The sequence below is a fragment of the Chinchilla lanigera genome, unplaced genomic scaffold (assembly GCF_000276665.1).
Source record: "Chinchilla lanigera isolate Chin_1 unplaced genomic scaffold, ChiLan1.0 scaffold00020, whole genome shotgun sequence".
Lineage (NCBI taxonomy): Eukaryota > Metazoa > Chordata > Mammalia > Rodentia > Chinchillidae > Chinchilla > Chinchilla lanigera.
This window is the reverse complement of record NW_004955421.1, coordinates 24,004,687-24,019,433: the sequence shown is the minus strand read 5'-3', so window position 1 is coordinate 24,019,433 and position 14,747 is coordinate 24,004,687. Positions and strand designations below refer to the sequence as shown.

Genomic DNA, 14,747 nt, shown 5'->3' with positions numbered 1-14,747 from the left:
GGATTTTTAAACTCCTTCCAAACAAATAAATGCAAGTACTCAGTTCACCCCCGCTCACTTTACTAACTTTAACCATTATTAACTGGACCCGATGGTGACTTCATTCCCACCCACTCCAGGGTCTGGAGCGACTTGAAATAGCCCTTCCTTTCCCCTCCCTCCATCTACTCTTCTCCCACACACAGGAGAGAATGAGGGGCACTCAACCAGATTCTATCCATTTTGACCCTTCCCGGCTTCTTTTCATCACCCCCAGAGCTACACGCCACAGTGTATTTTATGCTCTGCTCTAAGCAACTATGAAATGATCCAATTATTCCAATCCCTAGAGGTACAAAGCCCTGATTGCATGAAGATCGGAAAAACAAGAAGACAAATCTGACATTTATTTGCCTGTCGTTGAAGGGCAACCAAACACTCAAGTGAGATGTCACACTTGTATAATAGGCCATGGGACTGCAATTCCCTCTCATGTTGATGTGTAACTCGGGGAAACCAACTGCACAGTGATGTAATGAATGTGTAATCTAGTCAAGAACCATGAGCTGAATGCCCACTCTGTGCAAGGCTTTGTGAGAGATACCAAGGGCTTATTATCTAATTCGGAGGCAAACATGCATCCAAGAAAATTCACTTGCAAGAGAAGAAAGAATATGTGAGCGCCCCTGCCAGTGACATAAAGGTAAAAGTTCAGAGAAGGAAAGGAATACTGTGACAAGCACAGCCAGAGGAGACTGGGGGGTGGTGTCACCGAGCCATGGTAGAGATAGGGGGTCAGCAGTCAAGAGGAGAGACAGAAAGGCTCAACCACTGTGAACAGAGAGTCCTTCCTGGGACCGAGAGAAGGCTGGGATTGGAGAGTGGTGGGACAGTCCATCATGGCAACAAGGTCATCTGGTCTTCAGGGTGCCCATCTTCCCTTGAAGAATGATCCTGCTTCTACTTGGTTTTCTGGATCACTTCACACAATGGGCTCTAAGGCAAGTGTTATTTTCCAAAAACAAACACAGCAGTGGTTCTGGTCTCATATGTTTTCTCAGAATCTTGCTTCTGCTCCTGCCAAGGGGCATAGTCTATTCCTCCTGAATTTGGGAGAACCTTTGTGGCAGGCTCAATAAATAGACTGCAGTGGAAATAAAGCTCATGACTCTTAAAGCCCGGTCATAAATTGTAATATGATTTCTGCTCCTCTCTGAGGACTTCGCCCTTGGAATCCAGCTGCCACATTGGGGAGAAGCCCAGTGTGGGTGTTATGGTGACAAGCCCAGCTAGCCAGAAGAATCATCTTCAAATAATGCCAGCCCCAGCTGGCAGTGGGTGGAGGAGAGGGGCTATCCATGCTAAGTCCTTCCCAAATTGGATTTTCAAAAGCAAGATGAATGCTGTTTGTTTTTCACTTTTGGGGTGGTTTGTTACACAATACTTGATAAATGGAATAGATTCCATATCAGCTCCCTGACTCAGTCCCACTAAAACTCCAGCAGGAAATCAGAGTATCTAAAAATTCAGCAAAGTTAAAGTGACATCACTGTTGGATACATATTGCCTTTCATTTCAAGGGCACTGATAAACTCGTGTTCAGATTACACTTCCACTTAGCATTGCTTTCGGGAGAGTTGTCTGTATTCCTTTATCTGAACTTTTCTTCCTCTTCCTCTGGCTCCCAGAGATAAGTGATGAGGTTAGAGCTTCACCTACTTCCTGTGATGGCCTCTCAAGCCAGACAGTTTCTGTGTCTTAAACATGTCTGCAGAGGAAAAGGCGCCAATGTTCATTTAAAACCAAACAGTCTTCCAATGACAAGCCTCTGTGTGTTCTAATGGTGTCATAACCAGTTTCAAATATTCATTATCTTTTGTCATTTCAGTAAAGTAGTTATTAAGAAAATCAGCAAAGTCAAAGCCAGAGACTTTAGCATGTATTGTGGAACTATTCCTGATTGGTAAGCTATGTGGGAAGCTGGAAATTAAATTATATTCAGGCCTGTGTTCGTCTGCTTTGCATTACTGTGACAAAATGCCTGAGACAAACAAGTTGAAAGGAGAAAGGATGTATGTTGGCTCATATCTCCAGAGGTTGCGGTCCACCATGGTTGGCTGGCTTTGGGGCCTGTAGCAACACAGAGCATCATGGCTGGGAGGACGTGGTGGAGAAAGCTACTCACCTCAGGGCTGCTGGGAGGTAGGGAGAGAGAGAGAGAAGGGACTGGGGTCAAAATACACCCTTTGGAGTCATGCCCTCCATAGATAAGCTGCTTCTTCCTTCTCAGCCAGCCTCCTAGAGTCTCCACCACCTCCCAGTTAGGGATGAAGCCTTCAGACATGGCCAAACCAAAACAAGTCCCAACCTAAAATAATGGTCAGAACCCCTTTCCACTTAGACGGATTTCCCACCGTGCAATTCACTGCATGTTTGAATGGGTCTCCAGCGCAGCCTAAAGACTATTTTTTTCTTTTTGACCATTTGCCCTCCTGACTTGAGAACAACAACTCAACAGAGAGCTAAAGGAAGCTTTAATCCATCCTTTTCAAATAGAATTTTAAGCAGTAAATGGTGTGGCACAGTGGTTAAAGACCCTGGAGTCTGGAGCCTGTGTAGCTCTGGCTGCATTTCGTGGCCTGTGAGAGCTGCCTTCTTACATCTTTAAAGTGGGGACAAGATAGCGGATCCCACCGGACTTCCGTGAAGTTTAAGAGAGACAATGTACATGATAAGCCCAAGGCCTGGCTACAGCAGGGGTGCAGTGGGTGTTAGTGACTTTGCTTCAATTTGGACAAAAACTGGCCTTTTTAAAAGATCTTTCATAATTTTCCAGAAATTTACTTTAGTATCTAGTGAGACCAATGTGACCAAGGGTAAGTGGCCGTCAGTCAGGGTTCAGTCACAGCTCAGCTAAGTCCAAGTCAGCTGACAGAGCTAGAAACTCTGAAAGGTCTCAGGGTAAGTATGCTAGAAGTGCTCCTTTGATAGGGAGTAAAATGATAAAATAGACTCTCCCCTCCCTCTTGATGCAAAGCTTATGACAAAGAGCAAAAAAGAAGGCTGTTTTCAAGTGCTTGAGAACTGCAATATTATGGACTGCTTGGCTGTCAATGTAGGACAATGGCTTTCGTCATCTTTTGTGTATCCAGCACAACAGGAAGCCTGCGGGCTCCTTCCTCTGCTTCAGGCCTGCTGAATCCAAGCATGAGGCCCAGACACGGCCTTTTCTAAGCTCCAGAGGTGATTCACACTGCAGACGAAGCCTCTCTTCCAAGATCTCCAAAACCTTAACGGAGGCATCAAGATATGACGTAAGGTTTATACATACTAGCAGTGGGAAAGGCAAGGCTTTGAGAGATAGGCTTTGCTTCTCTGGATGAAAAATCATTTAGCAGAAATGAGCCCTGGACTTGGGTCCATGATCCCTCTGTCCACCTTGGCTGCAGATCTGTTGCTGATTGATTCTCCCATTCAGTCACTCCTTCACACTGTCCAAGCGTTTGGGTCACTACTTCATTTTGAAGACAACTTTTCTATCATGTAGGCACTAAGATGGTCCCCCTTGGAGTGCTCCTGCGGGACACAAAAAATGATATGACGCCGTCTCTTCCTGGAAGAAGCTTCCAACATTAGCTAACATTACCATGACCTTACTTTTTAGGGTTCTTCTACCCAAGACACCATGGGGCCTGTACGTGAGCCACGTTAGCAGGTGGGAGGATCTGATGAAGATTAGAAGGTCCTAATTAGGAGAAAACACCAGCAAAAACTGAAAAAGGGCAGAGACAAGACAAAGGGTGAGGGAATAAACCTTAATATTTAACATATTCTAATGGAAAACAGCTTAAGTCAGTGTGTTAGAAGAATTTTTAAAGAGTAAGCACTTGCAAATCTTCTCAAATTTTTATTATAAAACCCACACATATTAAGTTGTCTGGTCTGGTTATAAATAAAGAATAAAGAATCTGAAGAAAAACAGTGCTAGATTTTCTAGCCATTCAAAGAACACTTGTTGCCCCCTTGTGGGACTCTGAGAAATATTAGACAAGGAGTCTGTATCTCAAGTATAGATTTCAAATATATTTTCAAAGAGAGAGAATTAAAATTAAGCCTTGGAAAATTTCACAACTTTTTCAGCCACCTCAAAATGAATGTTACAGACCAAGACTAGAATTACCTAAGGTTTGATGTATTAAATCTTGCAGCATAGAGTTGTATAGTATGTATGTGGGTGTACACTGGAAGAAAATCCTGTGAAAGTGAGCTATGGAATGCAGGAAACCAAACAGGAATTGAGTAAAGGAAAACGGGCTTGGTGCCTCTAGTAGTAACCACATAGTACTAACTACATAGAAGTCAAATAGTGCACCTGAGCTTCTATTCGTCTTCATGGTGGTGGTACTGAAAACCCCAAGAATTGTCGAGGAGACTAAAGAACACATCAGATATAAAAATATCTCCAAATATAGAGCAACATACAGATGTGAGTAACTATTACATTTCAATTAGTGCCTGAAGAGCTCAAAGCTATTCAGTGGTTAGACAGAAACTCTGAAATTTGGTTTGCTAAATTCTAGTGGTAGGATTCAAGGTTCTCTCTTAAAGAGGTGGCATTTGGTTGAAATTTTGAGAGAAACGTAAAATCTTGGAAACTGGTCACTTTACGTTAATTTTGAAGGATGTACATACAGGAGGAGACTTTCATATTATTTGAGAAGAAATATAGGAACATAGAATCATCAATTTTAGGAAACCTCTGTGAAAGCCATGAATGTGACCAGGAGAATCTTTGTACATATTTTTTTCTTGGTAGCCTGTGACCTTGCTTTTGCTTTCAAGAGTGTAAGCAGTCATACTTGTGGAGATTTTCCCCCCCTCATTTGGAGAGAACTTTCATTTGACAGTTCACCATCCACTAAGACCACATAATACGGAGAGAGACCAAAAACTATAAGTGGAACTTTATCTTTGGCCTCCAAGAAGATTCACAAGCAAGCTTTTCTAGAGGAGTTGTTCAAACTTCACAGGACTGTTTCCGTACACATCCTGCTGATTCCACAGACTGGCTCATTCAAGCTCTACTGCAGACTGTCTCCAGTTGATGATGTGACGTCCTGGGTAGTGTGTGTGTCGGATGGAGACATCTGTTAGACTCTCACAGACTGCTCTCCCAAACATGGGTACGGCTCATCAAATCAGTGTAGGATCTCAATAGAACAAGGTACTGATTTCTACAAGAAAATGTTTGGCCACTAGACCACTTTTGAACTGGAATTACCCTACCACTCTCCTGTGTCTCCAGCCTGCTGCTGACTGACTCTTCCCATCTGAACTAGCCACGCCTCCATACCTGTGTGGGTCAATAATACCAGTACTTGATGTGGTTTATGGGCCACCAGTCAGAAATAATCGCTTGGGACTTAACTTCTGAACTGGAGACGAAGTTCAAGGCGTTTCCTGGCTGCTGTAGAGATGGTGGAACAACACACACCAGAAGATGCTTCTGCACTGGCATTTCACTTTGTGACGATGACAGGACTGAAACCCTTTGGTGGCCCATTTCTGGGCAGCTTTGGGAGCAGCTCTTGGAAACTTACCCAAGTTTCTTCGATTTTCTCAGTGCCACCAATGATTCTGGAAGTCACTTGACACCTATAATAAATCCTGCTCTGTTTAAACTAACACAGTAGACGCGACTCTCTGCAAATGCACTAACCCAGCACACTGGTTATCTGAGCCCTTGAAGCTCCTATTATGAGCTGAACACAGGAGTAGTGGTGATCAGACAAAAGACTTTCTGAGACATCCAGTTGAAGCTCCAGGTAAACAGAAACTCCATACTACTTCCCCTTTCTGTGTCACACAGGCTAATTCCACCAAATTTGGATTTCTTTTGTTATTTACCATGCTTTCTGCATACACAAGTAAGGAATGATCCCAATGTCGCACTATCCAGGACACCAACTTTACCCTAGGCTATAAGAATGACCTTCCCACAGTGACATCAAAGAAAAAATTCACTGCGTAACTAAACAAAGGGCAAAGGGAACAAGAGATGCTATACAAACCCTCAGTTTTTGCCCATGAAGACCAACCCATAAATATGTCTTCATGCTGGGAAACATGGCTTTCTATGTCTGCCTCCCATCCTTACAACCTTAAAAAAATTCAAGGCTTGATATTGGCAGCCAGTTCTGTAAAGGTAATGTTATTTATATGAGTCAGGCTTTCTCCATCATTCTTTGGATAAAGAACAAGGACAACCTCACTTTCAGACCATGAAGACATGAATACGGCCTTAGGAGAAAGAAAAGCCTGCAAGGGGAGAAGAATCTTAGAAGTTCACAGCGTTGTTTTAGCTGCCGTATTACTTATGTAAAACAACTTACTTATGTTGCTGTGTTCCCATGGTTGCTTCCTAGAGAAACATAACAAACAAACTGCATATCACCATTCATGTGCCACCAAAGGAAAGTTCCTACCCAGGGCTATGGGTCTGTTCTGAAAATTGTATTATAAAGAGCAGCCCAGCAATATCTGACTGCTTGGATCGGGTACTGAGGGGCAACTACATAACTCAGGCACTGCGGCTACATACTAAGGCACACACACTTTTATGTTCTCGCGTGTCAGGAGGGTTACAGCCCCCAGCAAGATGTCCTTTGTGTGCTCATTGCACCAAGGCAGAGGCTTTTTTCAAAGTCGAAGTCTGAGAAATCATCACTTCCGTGCAATTCTAGGTCTGCCATAGCTTGACTTCCGCTCCCCTTTCTTCCCTTGTCTTGCCCCAAATTCTGCCCCTGCTCTGTTGTTTTACCTTTCCTGTCTCTGTCTCATTCTCTGAGTCTCACTTGCAGCAACAAGGAGCACTTCCGTCCCCTCTGTGCTGACTTAGAACCTCTTCCGTTTTTAGATTCCAGGACCAGGTGTCATTCCTGTCCCTCTCACTGTCACAGGACACACGTACCCAACTGTGTCTCTTTTTCACTGTATTTGCCATAGATGCTGATGTTCATTTGGCCAGAAGGATTCTGATTATATTATCTTTCTCCCGCACTCAAACACAAACCCACACACAGGAAACAGATGGTTTTATTCCTTGTTTCACTCCTATGACCCAGAAGAGTGGTGGCCTATAGTAGATACTAAGTAGGGATTTGCTGAATGAATTAATTAGTGAGAGGATTTTGAAAGGAAAAGTGCTGATGAGTTAGTTATGCTTAGGAATTAACAAAAATGATGGGGCCCTGCACCAGACAGAGTGGAAGGGTAGGAGCCAGACATAGGAAGTCACGTTTCCCGGGAACTGATGTATTTATGAATCTCTTTTCATGGGAAAAACCTACATTTCACAAAGCCAGAAGCAGAGGGCAGAGACTAAGTTTTATGTCTCTCAAACTGAGTACAGAATCTGGTAACAGTACTAGGTACCAACCCATATTTGTTAATCAAATACAACTGTGTCCTCTTGTCTCAATTCTGATAAAGACCATACTTCCAATTGCTTTAAAAGAAACTGACCAATCCACTTCCCCAGGTCAAATTTCACTGGCAAAATGCAATGCAGCATAGCCAGTGAAAATAGATTGAGCTCTTTGCCCAAAAGATGTTTATTTATTATTAATGTTTTTAGTCAATTAAGGGATGAAGAAAAGGATAAGCTTATCATAAGCTTATCACTTATGACATCAGGTTGTCCTGCTTAAAATGTGCCACAGTGCCAAAGAAGAGTGAATATTAATTATAGAGTCACTTGGTACTGCTAATTACTAGCTTGAGCCACTTATCTACTGTATAGTAATAAATGAAAACTTAAATATATGGTAACACATATATACGTAGAAAATGCAATTAATTTTGGTACAGGGGCTATGGCATGTTTTAAAGACAAATTTTATACACTGCTTCATAAGATGCAATAGGTAGATATTACTGAAGTTTCAGGATATCATAGAACCAAGAAATAGTGGTTTCAATGTTTTAATTTTATATCTCTAGTCCACACTGTATTGTTCTATGTTCTATATCTGTAAATGCTTTGAGATCTGTGATACTGACAAGGGCAGGAATTTAGAATACAAAATTCTGTTATGGTTTTTGACTGTCCTGATGACTTTACTGGAGAAATTAAGTGACAGTATTTGCATTTTATTTATTTATACAATGACTGTGATCATAAGTAATAATACCATTTTGTTTTCACAAAATGAGGAAACTGACATGGAGAACTTTTAAGAAATATCTTCAGTCTAGTAATAGGTCAGTGAATAAACTGGAAATCTATGCAACATTTATCTATCCAAACAGCAATATTTTAAAAGTAATCAGAAATGAAAGAAAACCAGTCAGTATTTCTGAAATATTTTTTATTTTTTATTTTTGTAAATACTAAGCTTATCTCATCTGACTTCATCTATGGTGTATAACAGCAATCAGAGGAATTTATTTTATACTAAAGGCTATTTTAAGCTAAGAAATATTGGCACCCTCTGCCCCGCAAGTTGTCAAGCTTGGAACACTTGGGATTAATAAGCCGTGGAACACACGTTATCACTGGGAGAGAAGCCCTGGAAACTGGTGAAATCTTTCCATCTTCTTCGACTCCATACATTGAAAATGGTCAGATCTAACCAGGTTCTTCCAAGACATCTTTCTCCCTTTGGTTTCTGAATATGTGTTACTAGAAGAGAAAGGGAAGGAAAAATCAGAATTCTGCAGCTATGTTTTTGGATTTATTGAGTGGAAAAAGTCATAGACAGGACGTGAAAAAGAAAGATCCAAACCTATACCCCCTACCTTTTGAAGAGTCTTTTTTCTTCTTAATCATAAGACCAAAACCTTTGAAGCGAGCTCCCTTTTCTCCCCAGAGGCTTTTCCAGGCCCCCTGGCTTTTGAGCCTCTCCTTGTGGCCTGATCGGTTTCAGTGAAAATATTTGAGGCATGTGGCATTGTAATCAAGGAAGCCCGTTGTATCTAAACCAGTCCATAAAACAACAAATCTGCTGTTCGAGGGATCCTTTTCAAACAGCAGAAGGGCTGGGCAGAGCAAGCCTTAATTAATCATTATTTTTAAAGTGGCTCATTCATGGCAAACAGACCTCAGGGATGCATAAATCACGGGAAAGACCCAAGACCCCTAGTAAAATTTACCCGGAGCACTTTGTGCTGTGACCTCCAGTGGAGTATTTTAACTTCTAAACAAAAAGGGCCCAAACCCTATCAGTTGAGCCCTCTTGGCAAAGTAGCCTATTTTTCTCCACTGTCAGTTTCCCAGGAGGACACTCTTGGGGTGACAGTACCCCAGCGGGCCCTTCAAATCGGGATGAAGCTGGGCTTGCCTCTCAGGGCGCCCTTGAAAGGGAGACTCCCAGCAGCCCACAGAAGTTTCTTAGAACAGACTCTGCCACTTAAAAGCAGGGTAAATGCTGCCTTTATTGCTGTCTCTAAATTCACGCTCTGCTTTGTTGCGACAGTTGGTGGAGAAGGGTCCAGCTGCCCCCACGTAGCGGGTCTCCTTCTCCCGCAGACAGCACTGATGACAGCTGAGCATGTTCCTTCCACATCCCTGCAGCCCTGTGCAGGAAGCGCTCCAACCGGAAGGAAATCAAGCAGCTCACTTCACCGAAAATATGCAGCTGGTTCACCTTCTAACGGGATTTGCCCACGAATCGCACTCATAAATTATGCTCGCCTTTCTTGTGCTGTTTTAATAGCTATAAAAAGTAAGTTGGTGCCCAGTGTAGCTATCCACTGTCTAACAGTCTATCTGTAATCTACTGTCTATTGTCTGTCCACAGTCTATCAGTCTCCCACCTGTACTATCATCTGTCATCCATGTACCTATCTAGGCACCATCTACCTGCTAACATCTATCTGTCTGTCATCTATCTATCTACCAATCACCTATCTACCAATCATCTATCCATCAGTCATCTATCTATCTATCTCTATTATCTGTTTTGTTGAATAAAATGAACACAGTTGTCCCTTTTAGAGACTTTTCTTAGGCTGGAAAGCTGCACCCCGTATTTCAGAGGCTGCATGCGCTCATTCTTACTTCCTCACACCCTTTCCTTTACTTCAACCTGGAAAACTAAGACGAGTGTGGAAACCAGTGTGAGGGGCTGCTGTGTGAAACCCGGGCCAGCTCTGCTTGGTGAAGGTGACATGTGTCAAAGAGTCGCCTTCAACAGATGGAAGCAGGCAGAGCTCGGGAGGGGGCCAGAGCGGGGGCCAGACTTCCCGTGTGTGGGGGCCACGAAAGCATGGACACCATGGCCGGCGGCCTGACTTCCTCTGCCCATGTGTCCAAGTCCCTTTCCTGAGGACCTAAACCCCACCACATCCATAACATTGATGCTAATTCAAGCAGACGTGTACCGGGGTGGTCTGGGGAGGGTGGTCGCTTGTCTCTCATCAGCCTGGCGACAGAGAAAGAGGCGCTCCCCATCTCCTAGCTTCAGGGAGCTCCTTTGCCCCCACTTTTAGGTTAAGGGTGGTCAGGAACACTGAAAGAGCTCTGCTCTCTGTGAGTCTGAGATAAGCATCTAGCTCCATGCCAGTATGTACGCCAATACGTATACCCTTTGTTTAAATCTTAGAGGAAATTTGAAAGGTAGAAAATCAAGATGACAAAAAGATGAAGTGATCAGCTGTTCTAGTCAGAGGTCATGAAAGGGAAAGCGAGAGCCTGATGCAGAGGAAGAGGACGAAGGCAGAGCTGGGGCGCGGGGCGGAAGGGCACAGCTGGAGGAAGCAAAGAGCAGGTCCGAGCTTCCCCTTCACGACCAGAGTGCCTGACACCAGCCTCTGAAATGCACTCCGCACCAGGCCGGCTCTGGCCCTCAGAGTGCAGACCCTGGAGAGACCTTGAAACATGACCACCACTCACCAGTGACATCAAATGTTTTCAAAAGGGGCTTTTATGACTTCCAGATGACGGTTGGAGTCTCTCCCAGGCTCACGCAAGCAGCACGCTTTCTCAGCTCTCATCACGGGGGACTGGGACCGTTGCGCACAGCACACCCGCGGGCTCATTCATGGAAGGCGATCAGGAAACTGAAAAACGCTGCTCTAAGCTATATTTCAGGGCAACAGCAAAACAAAACAAAAAAACGCTCGGTTTACGATGGAAACAATCTTTTCGTCATGATTTCTGTGACTCACCTCGGGCAAATCGCGGCCCGAGTTGTGACACACAGCCCCCTCACACCTATGGTTCAGCCTTGTAACTTCCAGTCTGGGACCTTCACAAACGTGTTCTCTTCAAAGGGATTTTAATTTTTTTTTTTTTAATTTGATGTTATTTGTAAGGAAATCTTGCCCTCTAGCTTTCAAGTCTCAAAACTGAATTTAACCTCATGGAAGCGCTGCAGTGGCAGATAAATGGACGGATATCACCATCTAGTGGACAGAGGTTGGAGGGCACACTGAATTTAAAAAGCAAGAAAGGCGGAGGGATTTTGTTCCTGTCACAGGGAAATGCTAATGGATATATATTTTTTCTTTATCTGTAGACTCCCACTGTACTATTTGTAATAAGTCTATTTTCTATTTCATCATGGACATTGATAACCTCTTTCCATAAATAAGAAGGGCTCATCATGGTCCACTGTCACCCATTAAGATAACATGACCTCTCTCTAACAGATGATGCAAATCCACTCGTTTGTTATAAAATTACAAAGCAGCAAATCTTATCTTTCAAGTAATCGCCCCTGGGAATGCAGCAGAACAGGTATAATAGAAAGTGTGCACTCTTCTGACATAGCCCAAAAGGACTTAACTCACCCATGGCCTGTGGGGGCCGCCAGAAGGTCGCTGACCAGTTATGACCAGTGCCTGTGACGACCGCTAACTGCTTCAAGTGGGTGCAGAAGCGAGTGGTTTAGCCTGGGAAGACGTCATCCTGCCCACTTTCTGACAATTTTTTTAAACTGTTGTTTTATCAATATGTGCTTGTGGTACCTAATGTTTATGTTCCGTGTGGGAAATTGATGTATGTATAAAATACATCATAATTCTCTTTCTTATCCCCTTTCCTTAGCCTCCTCCAGCCACTGGTCCCTTTCCCCTTTGAGGAAGATCTAATGCCCTACTTCCTCTTATCTGTCTTTTATTTTGCTGCTTATTTGTAATTTCAGTTTCTCATATAAGAGAAACCATGCAGTGTTTGTGTAGCCGATTTATTTCACTTAACTTTATGGTCCCGAGAGGCTGTTGGTTTGACTTAGCTTTACTTAATCATTCTCTAAAGGACATCAGTGATTCTCTTTGCTGAGAAAAGAAACAGATGAGAGTCAGTCCTCATCAGAAAGATATATTACAGGCAGGGGGAAGAAGCCAACAATTTTATAAACTAGATAGGGATCACCAGGGTCTGAACATTTGTCCTCTCTGAATCCCAAGTAGAAACAGAATTGCCATTGAGACAGTGTGAAGAGGTGGGACCTTTGTGAAACACTCGGGTGCTGGGGTTCCTTAGCTGGTCGGTGCTGTTATTTCCAGAGCAGGTTGCTACGAAATGAGCCCGACTTTCTAGGCTGGGCTCTTGGTACAGCTTGCTGCCTCGCTGCCCTCTGCCATGAGGTGACGCAGCCCAAACGCCCTCAGCAGATGTGGCCCCTCAGTCTTGGATTTCACAGCCTCCAGAACCACGGGATAGATGAATCTCTGTTCATTATAAGTGACCCAGTCCATAGCATTGTGGTAGCAACAGAAAACAGACCGAGAGTGGGATGGACAGACAGTAGGATGAGCGGGGCCTGTTGTCTCATTCAAAATCTGAGAGAGTTGCCTCCCGGCGGGGGGGGGGGCGGAACTCAGTTTATACCTGCTTACTTCGTTTTGAAAGTTGAGTCATATAAATATATTATGGATTTTAAAAAAGAAGAAGAATGCTGGCCCGTGGCAGGTGCTCAGTGAATTTTATTGAAAGATGAGCAAGGGAGAGAGAGAGAGAGACAGAGAGACAGAGAGAGAAAGAAAATAGGAATTAGGAGAGAAGGATCAATGTCTGGATGTGTTGAGCCTGCCGTGTTTGCTGTTGCTGGAAAAACCCACTGAGGAGGTGTAGTCACTCATTACTCTATGGTGTAAAGAGCATCTTGAGTGGAGGACCTTCGGGCTACAAAAGAAAGTCAAGGCCCACAGTGTGGATGGGATGGTCCTCAGGTGGGGACTACCAGGCATTGGTTCATTCACTCCAGAGGTAGCTGCTAGGTGGTGCCCTGCAGCAGGCACAGTACCGAGCACCATGGGTATACAGAGGACCAGGACAGAAGTGGCAGCTGTCTTCGGGGACCGGGCACAAAAGGCAGGCAGGATCCTCAGGGATCTCCCGAGGCAGTGCCCTCTACCTCGTCTTCTGGACCAGCTTTCTCTGGGTGAGTGTCCTGGAGACAAGGGCACAAGACAGTGAAATCGAATAGCAACTTGTGAGTATGCTGATAATGTGTAAGTTGTGAGGACGAAGCAGTGATGCTGTGTCATTCCAGAGCAGGGTACACAGCTCATTTGGGTGGGACTTACTCTACCTCCTCATTCATGGTGGAAAACACCTTCCAGACAAGAAAGAAGCACCCCAATGACATTTGAGTGGTTTAAGTGGCAGTGAGAAAACAGGTGTGACTTTTCTCTGCTATTATGGAGAAAACCTACTGCTCTTGATGGCTTCAAAAAGACCCCGTCCCCGTTCCCCTGGTCCTGTCTCTGAGCTAAGGAAGAGAGGATGATGGTGACAGCGTAGTGAGCTTCCCAGATTGTGAGGCATGTAGTTTCTTCATGTTTATATAAGCTGATGGTACCCACAATCTGATAACCTGGAAAGTATATGACAAATGACTTGACCTTGTATCTCCAGAAATAGAAGAGATTCGTGTGCTCAGATTAACACTGAACTTCGAGAGGTACATGCTTGTGATTACTCCCGCAACCCTAGGGGTAACTGTGGGAAAATGGAAAGCTTTCCTTGGGATCTTGCTTCTGAGCTCATGGATAGGTTTGGCTATGCCCTTGGCAGCAAGGCGCAAATGCGATAGAATATGACGGCCGAGAGAAATGGTCCTTTGCACAAGATTGCAGCTCTCCCCATCAGCCAGACAGGGCACCTTTCATTTACAAACTCCTTCTCCTATCACAAGTCATTGCTCTGCTGACCCACAGCCCAGCAAACCAGCCCAAGCCAGCCAAAACCAGCCAAAACCAGCCATAATATTCCCAGCGGTGACTTACAGTGCGCAATGTTCAGATGCTTAATTTGTGTCTTCAAATCCTGTTCCTGGATGCAGAATGCCCACTTCCGCCTTGATGATGCCCCTAAGGTGGAGGTACTAGCAGGAAGGCAGCTGGACTGAACTCGGTGTCTCAGCCGGAGGCCTGCGCTCAGCACCGCCCCACACGCTGCCTCAGAACGGCCCCCATCCAGTAACTCTCCTTACCCCTAGCAGCACTCACGCAGGGTCAGGGCCACCCTGTGTATACTTAGTGCTTTGAACTTGGTCCCCTGTGGATGTACCAATCACTGTGCTGGGTAATGAGGACTTATGAGCAAAAAACTACTTAAAGAAAGAAAAGTACTCACTTTCTGCTATACTTCCCTTTTGCATGAAGTCAGAACTTGTAATTATTCTTAGCACGGTTGCTGGTTAATGGCTGCCTCCCATATCAGAGTGGGAGTTCCCGAGAGCAGAACTTGTGACCCTCCTGCCTCAGCCTCCCAGCGTGCGGGAGTTACAGGTACGCCCCACCAGGCCTAGTTAGTACTG

At 44.4% G+C, this 14,747-nt stretch overlaps 2 long non-coding RNA genes across 2 annotated transcripts; both read right to left on the bottom strand.

The window, feature by feature from the left end:
• Positions 1–371: 371 nt before the first annotated feature.
• Positions 372–6,336, bottom strand: LOC106148404. Its single transcript, XR_001233828.1, has 2 exons — positions 6,252–6,336; positions 372–3,555 (listed from the first exon to the last, which is right to left on the bottom strand). It is a non-coding gene; the product is annotated as an uncharacterized LOC106148404 (long non-coding RNA).
• A 1,994-nt stretch (positions 6,337–8,330) lies between these two features.
• LOC106148416 lies at positions 8,331–11,214 on the bottom strand. The gene is made up of 2 exons (XR_001233839.1): positions 10,874–11,214; positions 8,331–8,662 (listed from the first exon to the last, which is right to left on the bottom strand). It is a non-coding gene; the product is annotated as an uncharacterized LOC106148416 (long non-coding RNA).
• Positions 11,215–14,747: the final 3,533 nt, after the last annotated feature.